The following is an 8617-nucleotide window of genomic DNA, read 5'->3' as shown; positions in this document are numbered from 1 at the left end:
ATTGTTTGGCGGTTGTTGGTGGGGGAACGACGGTTCCCGGAGGCATAAGGTTGGACTCAGAAGTACAGGGGTTCTCGGAGGTAAAGGTTGGAACTGTAATAAGGTCGGGGTAGCCATAAGGTTGGAACAAGGCATAAGGTTGGAACATGTGACATGTAGTGTCACGGTGGCATGAAGTGCCAATGTGTGAATGTCTATTCTTTTCTGATGAGCATGTCGAGTGGTATTCTACTTTGTGGTATTCTACTTTGTGATCAGTAGATTACATCTTGAGCTGTGTTGAGTTGTACTATTGTTGTTCTTGTCTTGATATTGTCTTGGGATGTTGATTTCCCTTGTTCTTTTTGAGAGTGAGATAGATTCTTTGCAGTTGACTTCTCTCTATGACTTTTGAACTGATATATACTGTATTCCGTTTCAAAAATGATTTTGTATTATACTATCTATATATGCTACTTAACGCGTATTGATGGGTTACCAGCATTATTCGCTGACCGGGCGTCGTCCCCTTTCTTTATGTAGCTTTACAGGTCCTGAGTAGATATGGCGAGTGCGCTAGCTGTTGGTTGTAGTGTAGCTCCCATGAACCTTGTAGATAGTGTTTTGGCCTGTGTGCCACGGTTGTTGAACAAGATAGATTGTTGGTTTTAGATTTGTCTATGCATCTACATTGAGGTGGATGTGGCATAGCACTCCCTGGTTTTCCCTGTTTTTATATAAGACTTCCGCTGTTGCTTACGTTTATAATATCTGTTAGTTACCTTGCCTTGCATAATTAAGATTTTAAAATGTCATGAAAATCGGGGGTGTTACAATGGAGGTTTGGCAAGTGACCAATGTCTTGAGGGAACAAAATAGTGTTGCGGATGCATTGGCTAAGAGTGGCAAGAACTATTCGAAAGGAATGCATGTGTTATTGGACCCTCCAGATATGATCATGGGGTTTTTAGAAGATGATGCAGTCAGGATTCCTTGTTGGCGCTATGTCTGTAATACAAATTGAACTGCATTACGTATCTGTGGGTGCACCCCTTCCATTAAATAAAAAAAAAATATTAGTATAGATTAGTGTACGGTAAGTAATATATTAGAATCTCATTGTATTACAAAATTAATAGTATGTATTGCCTACAATTTTATATGAAAATTGACTAATATATTAGAATTTCGTTGGAATTTTCCATATCATTAGTTTAACTAATTCTTTTTCCAATTCATTAAAATTCCAACGAAATTCTTTTCCCAATTCATTAGATATTAGTTAATTTATATATAAAATTTTGTTAAGTATTAAGTTTTATTACTTTTTTTTTAACAATTAATTAATATTCATATTAGTCTAGATTAGTGTACGGTAACTAATATATATTATCGGCCTCCAATTTATTTATTCGACTTTGTTATTTGCTTATCATTATTTATAAATAAACACATTTGTTGGTTTTTATTTTGTTTCTTTTTTGGACTATGAATAATTGGTATTATCGGATTCGGATAAGAAACAGTTCGCTTTGGTGGAGTTGGAGAACTTGCTATCTTTGTGGGGGAAGAGCCTTAGGGACTTTCCAGAAATGCCAATTTCAGACAAAAGCAACATGAGTTTGATGGAAAACATGTTGATAGCCGAAGAGTTGGCGTATGACAAGGAATCATTGAAGACAAAGCATGAAACGTTGGTAACACAATTGACGGACGAGCAAAAGAATGTTTATGACTCTGTGATGAATGGTATTGATTCTAATGGAGGTGGATTGTTCTTTGTGTATGGTTACGGAGGAATAGGCAAGACGATTGTGTGGAGAACGTTATCCTCAAAGATAAGGAGCCGCGGATTGAGATATTGTTCTCAACGTTGCTTCAAGTGGAATAACATCTTTGCTTTTGCCGAGAGGCAGGATAACACATTCCAGATTTGCTATACCACTCTCATTGAATGAAGATTCCACGTGCAATATATCGCAAGGCAGTGACCTTGCTGAGCTTATAATAAGGAGCAAATTGATAATATGAGACGAAGCACCAATGACGCACAAACACTGTTTTGAGGTTTTGGACAAAACCATGAGGGATCTATTGAGGTTTGCCATACCGGGTAGTGCTAAAAAAACATTTGGTAGAAAGGCAGTTGTTTTGGGTGGTAATTTTAGACAGATTCTTCCAGTTATTCCGAAAGCAACGAGACCAGTAGTTGTCGGAGCAACTATTAATTCTTCATACCTCTAGATCAATTGCAAGGTATTGAGGCTTACGAAGAACTTGAGACTACGAAGCTTAGCTTCAGAGGAAGATAGACAGACGGTTGATTGGTTTTCAAAATGGATTGCAGACATCGGAGATGAGATTACAGGGGTTGTAAATGACATTTTGTCTAAGATTGATTTTCCAGCACGGTTTTTGTTGAAGTGTGGACACAATTTCATAGTAACTATAGTGGAAAACAACTTCCCAAGCGCGAGATATGACATGCTTGATGAGTCACACCTGAGCGATCTTCTCATAGACTTTAGATGTCGTTGATCAAATTAATAAGTACATGTGCGACATAATCCTGCAGAAGGTCGAACATATTTAAGTTGTGACTCTTTGTGTAAGGCAGAATCAGACGATGAAAATCTATCAGAAGTACACACTCCTGGATTCTTAAATAGTTTGAGATTGTCGGGTGTTCCTAATCATTCATTGACATTAAGGGGGCATTTGGTTCACGGAATGTTAGATTACCTTAGGGAATGTTAGATTGCTAGGAATGTTAAATTCATGTGTTTGGTTTAGAACTAAGATATGTAAATATGACAACGGTAATAAGATAAATTGATTAAAACGTCCAAAGCCCAACATTAGTAATAAGACAAGGGAATGTGAGATTACCTAAGAAATTGGTGGGTATCTCACATTGCCTTCCCATAGCTAAAAACTTAATGCGGAGGTTATTTGACATTCCCTGGGAAACTTACATAACTTGAACCAAACATGGGAGTCTTATATTACCAAGCAAATATAACCTTTGTTATCTTATATAACCTGAACCAAACACCCCCTAAAGGTCGGTGCACCTGTTATGTTATAAAAATCCTAAAGAATGATATATAAAATCTCTAAAGTTACAGCACTGCATGTATACATCTAGACATTAGCTATTAATTTGAGCAATTATTTACTCGAATTCAAGCAATGATAACATCAACAAACATAAACGACCCAAATTATATTTTCAATTACACTATATAATATTTTATGTTATCGTTTTCAAAAAAATATTTTATGTTATAATTTAAATAATTATATATTATTTCAAATATTCTTAATATATTATAACAAATTAATTTCGTGCATCGCACGAGTGAAAATATTAAGTTGCTAGCTTATTTTTGAAAATTAACAAATAATAAAATTTATAACTTATTAGTAATTTAAAATAACTTATAAATTGATAGCAACATCCGTTGCTGTGGTATGACGTAAAGCGAAATGCTCTCCCCAGATGAACGCCCGGTAGCCGGCATTTATTCGCCGGTAGTTCAAGAAGCCCTTGAACGTAACCCGAAGAAGTCCAAACGAGACGAGCGACTACCGGATTTCGATCCCACCACCACCCCGCCCGACTTTGTTCCGGAAACTCCCATCGATGCTACGCCAGCCCAGCCTTTTGGAAACTTTGCTCCGCCACCACCCGGTAACTACAGACAGAGTCTGACAGGGTTCTTGAATAGCAGATCACCAGAGCCACCTCTCCAGATTGAAGATGCTTCCGATGACGACGCTGAAGTTGAAAACATTGACCCCGACTGTCCAAGAATCTGGGTGACCAAAGAGGAAAAGATAAGACTACGACGCCCATGGCGCAGATCTCTCATCATCCATCTTCTTGGAAGACCTGCAGGTTATAACCTCCTAATCCAACGCCTCCAGTCTCTGTGGAAACTTGAATCCTCCTTAGAGCTTATCGATCTTGACCAAGGCTACTTCATAGCCAAATTTGAATCTCTAAATGACTACAATCACGCCAAACTGGGAGGCCCATGGATGCTACTAGGACATTACTTAATCGTTCAGGAGTGGGAACCAAATTTCAGACCCAAGAAAAATGAAACAAAGAAGCTCCTCGCATGGATCCGTCTGCCAACTCTTCCTATAGAATATTTCGAGGATGAGTTCCTCACAAAGATTGGCAACCAACTGGGCAGACCAATCAAAGTCGATGAAACCACATCCTTGGCATCAAGAGGGACCTTCGCACGCGTCTGCGTTGAGATTGATATTTCAAAGCCACTGCGCTCCAAGTTCACCCTGGCAGATGAAGTCTATCCAGTGGAATACGAAGGAATCCACATGATATGCTTCAAATGTGGCTTATACGGCCACAAGCAAGAACTCTGCGGTATTGATGGAGAACCCCCAAACATGCCTGGAGAAACAAAAATTCCAATGGAAACCGACAACGCCAACCCAAGACCCAAGACCGCTGCCCCTACTCCCTATGTAGAGAAGTTTGTCTCATGGATGATTGTCAAACGTAAGGAAAGAAGACCCCCAAGAAAACCCGATGTAAGGCCAACTCATGATGGCAGATCTGCCCCAGTTCATCAACCCCCTACAAATAAATCCACCTTCCACCCCCAGCTTTCCACTCGCTTTGCTCCTCTAAACGACCTGACAGAATATCCTGCAGAAGACCCTCATGCAAATTCACCTCCACCAAGAATAATACCCCAAAGTACCACCTTTCCCAGAAACCGCAGACCAGGCAAGGAGCCTGAAACCAGCCATCAACCAGATCATCAGCCTAGTGAAACCAGATCCCCGCTCAGTCATCCTAGGAGACGAAGAAACGCGATTACTACTCCAAGACGCGCTGCGGCTGAGGATCATCATGTCTTCGTCCGTGGCTCCTCTAGGGGAGGCATCACAAGCTCCACTGTGCATCATAATCCCAGACCACCAGACACTGGCTCTCCACTTTTTGCTGCCTCCCCAATCCTGAATGTCCCCCCTGATGAGGGGGGTGTTTTCTTTGATTGTGACATGCCAAGGGACGCCATGGCCGAAGACAACAATGCCACAACCATTCTTGGCTCTCAGGGAGTTTCCCGCACGCTCTAATAAGCATGCTATTTCTTTCCTTTATTTCTTTATGATAGCAATCTCTTGGAATTGCCAAGGTGCGGCGTCACGCAAGTTCCTCCGCATCCTAAAATAGCTTATCCGTGATCACAACCCCGACATTCTCTGCCTCTTAGAGCCCAAGGTGTCAGGGGACCATGCTAACAAAATTTGTGCTTCCATCGGCTTCGACGAATGGGCTAGGATTGAAGCCTTTGGTTTCTCTGGGGGTATTTGGGTGTTCTGGAAGGACACCATTACGGCTGACATCCTCCACACCCACCCCCAATTCATGTTGCTTAGAGTGTCGGATAAGAGAAACCGTCCCTGGTTCCTCTCGTTTGTCTATGGGAGTCCTGACCACTCTCTCAGAAAAAACCTCTTTACCTCCCTTTCTCCAATCTCTTTAAATTTTCACGGAGATTGGCTCTCTTGGGTGATTATAACTCTGTCCTTAATATTGATGAAGTATCTAATACTGAAACCTTCTCTACATCACGTTCTGCAGGCTTTGGCGATTGGATATTCACTGAAGGCCTCATTGACATGGGATTTTCAGGAGCAAAATTCACATGAGCAGAGGCCTCGACTCATCTTCTTTCAAGGGCGCCCGCCTTGATCGTGCCCTCTACATCTCCGACTGGAGATCTAGATTCCCGGATGCTGAGATCTACCACCTCCCAATGTTAAGATCTAACCATACTCCAATTTTGATGAAAACTACTACTAGTCCCAAGGGTGGCTCTTATAAGAAATTCAGGTTCAACGCCATGTAGACTTCGTATCCGGACTATCTAAACCTGGTAAAAAACAACTGGGACCCCGCACTCGATATTGAGTCCAACAAGAAACAGCTAGCACTAATGTTCGATGCCTGGAACCGTCAAACTTTTGGGAACCTTTTTCAGCGCAAAAGGAGAGTAATTGCTAGACTGGATGGTGTTAATCGCGGCCTAGCTATAAGTGCCAGGACGGATCTTATCAAACTAGGCAGAAAGCTCCGTGAAGAATATGACTTGATCCTACACCAGGAAGAACTACTCTGGTTTCAGAGATCCCGGGAAGATTGGCTGTCATCTGGAGACCGCAACACTAAGTTCTATCACGCTGCCACGTCCGTAAAGAGAACCAGACTATCGATCAATACCCTGAAAGACGATCATGGGAATCCCTTTCCTAACGAGGACTCGGCTTTAGTTCATGTCACCAACTTCTACAAAGATCTATTCACTGCCGACCCTACTAGCCCAGCAAGCATTGACTTCATCTGCAATTTTCCCAGGCTAAGCGAAATGGACTGGCTATACCTCAACCAACCTTTCTGCCAAGAAGAAGTTAAGAAGGCTGTCTATGACATGTCACCTCTCAAAGCTCCCGGTCCTGATGGCTACCATGCGGCCTTTTATCAACACGCTTGGTCCGTCGTTGGCCAAAACTTAGTTGACTTTATTCTTGCTTTCTTCGATGGAGGCGAACTGCCAGAAGGGACAAACGACACTACCATAACGCTTATCCCTAAAGTCGCATGCCCAGAGTCAGTCAAACAGCTCAGACCGATTGGCCTTTGCAATACATCCTACAAGGTTATCACGAAAATGTTAGCTACCAGATTAAGAAAGGTAATGGGTAAATTAGTGAGCCCTTCCCAATCCAGCTTCATCCCGGGAAGACAGACGACAGATAATATAATCATCTATCAGGAAATCCTCAGATCCATGAGCACAAAGCAGGGCAACACCGGATGGTTAATGGTCAAGGTCGACCTAGAAAAGGCTTTTGACAGAATCTCTTGGAACTTTATTAAATCAACGCTATATGAAGCTAGTTTCAACTACTCCTGGATCAGAAGCATCATGCATTGCGTTTCAACCTCTAGACTGTCTGTCTCTTTCAATGGCAAAAGCTCAGACTGGTTCATACCCACCAGAGGGTTGAGACAAGGCGATCCAATCTCCCCCCTATTGTTTGTTCTCTGCGTTGAGAGACTGAGTCATCTTATAAACGACATGTCGAATAAGGGTGCTTGGGTGGGTATCAAGATCTCAAAGGAGGCCCCTAGTCTCACACATTTGCTCTTCGCTGATGACATGATCCTTTACGGTCAAGCATCTATTCACCAGGCCATATGCATCAAGAACTGCTTGAACCTATTCTGTTCCCAATCCGGACAAAAGGTGAATCTTTCAAAATCCTCTTTATACTTCTCCAAGAACACACCAGTGGCGTTGCAGCATGAGATCTCAAATTTGCTAGACATCCCGGTTACTCTTGACCCGGGCAAATACCTTGGTGTTCCATCTCGGCACAGTGGTCTCAACAAGGAAACTTACAGTGACCTCATAGGTAAGGTTAAGAGCAAACTAGCTGGCTGGAAAATGAAAACTCTCTCCCTCGCGGGCAGAAAAGTCCTCATCCAATCAGCTTTAACTGCTATTCCCCAGTACACTATGCAATCCACACTTCTCCCACTTGGGGTGATCAATGAGCTGGAAAAGCTGTTTAGAGCCTTCCTGTGGGGTGGCTCAGATAATACTAGGAAATGCAACCTTGTGTCCTGGGACTTGGTTACGCAAAATAAAAACCATGGTGGCCTGGGAATTCGCAGACTCAAGGAAACAAATACCGCTCACCTCGCTAAACTTGGCTGGAGGATCTTAACAGGAGAAGACAGTCTTTGGGCCAATATCCTAAGGGTGAAATACAACATCCACCCCTCTGATCCTAAACTATGGAACCCCAAGCCCAACATGTCAAACGTATGGAAGGGAATCATCAAGGCAATCCCAACTATAATCAGAGGCACTAAGATTCTAATCAGAAACGGAAGGAACACCAAGTTCTGGATGGATGCATGGTTAGGCCACCAGCCCCTATATGACATTGCTCCTCCCCGCTTACCACTACCGGATCTTTACGCCCCTGTTGCGGACTATTGGCTACCAGGCATTAGTTGGGATTGGAATAAGATTGGTAACACTTTGCCATCCAGCATCATAAAGCGACTTTCTGCTATCATTTTGTGTGAAGACGATCTAGAGAGTGATACTATCGGCTGGGGAGATGATGGCGCCTCCAACTTCTCAACCAAAATTGCCTATGATCTATGCACTGACCATGTCGCTCCCTCTACCACCCAAATATGGAGCAACATCTGGAAACTCAAGATTCCTAGTAAAATACACATCTTTCTCTGGTTGGCCAGGCACGATCGCATTATGTCAAACGTCAACAGGAAGAAGCGTAGCTTCACGAACTGTTCTGTCTGCCCAGCCTGCGGGGATAACGAGGAAACAACCGAGCACATCCTTCGTTTCTGTCCTGAAGCCAGACTGGTATGGCGCTCTGTCCTACCTAACCGAAATGACGATCAGACGAAGCCTTTTGAGGAATGGTTTGATGCAGGCATTCGAGGTACACTACCTGGCAATCAACTACATATCTCCCGTATACTGTTTGCCACCACGGCTTGGAATCTATGGTTGTGGAGGAACGATAGAAATTTCAACAATTCATCCAT

This window comes from Ipomoea nil, unplaced genomic scaffold (genome assembly GCF_001879475.1).
Source record: "Ipomoea nil cultivar Tokyo-kokei standard unplaced genomic scaffold, Asagao_1.1 scaffold1110, whole genome shotgun sequence".
NCBI lineage: Eukaryota > Viridiplantae > Streptophyta > Magnoliopsida > Solanales > Convolvulaceae > Ipomoea > Ipomoea nil.
This window is presented reverse-complemented; position numbering follows the sequence as displayed.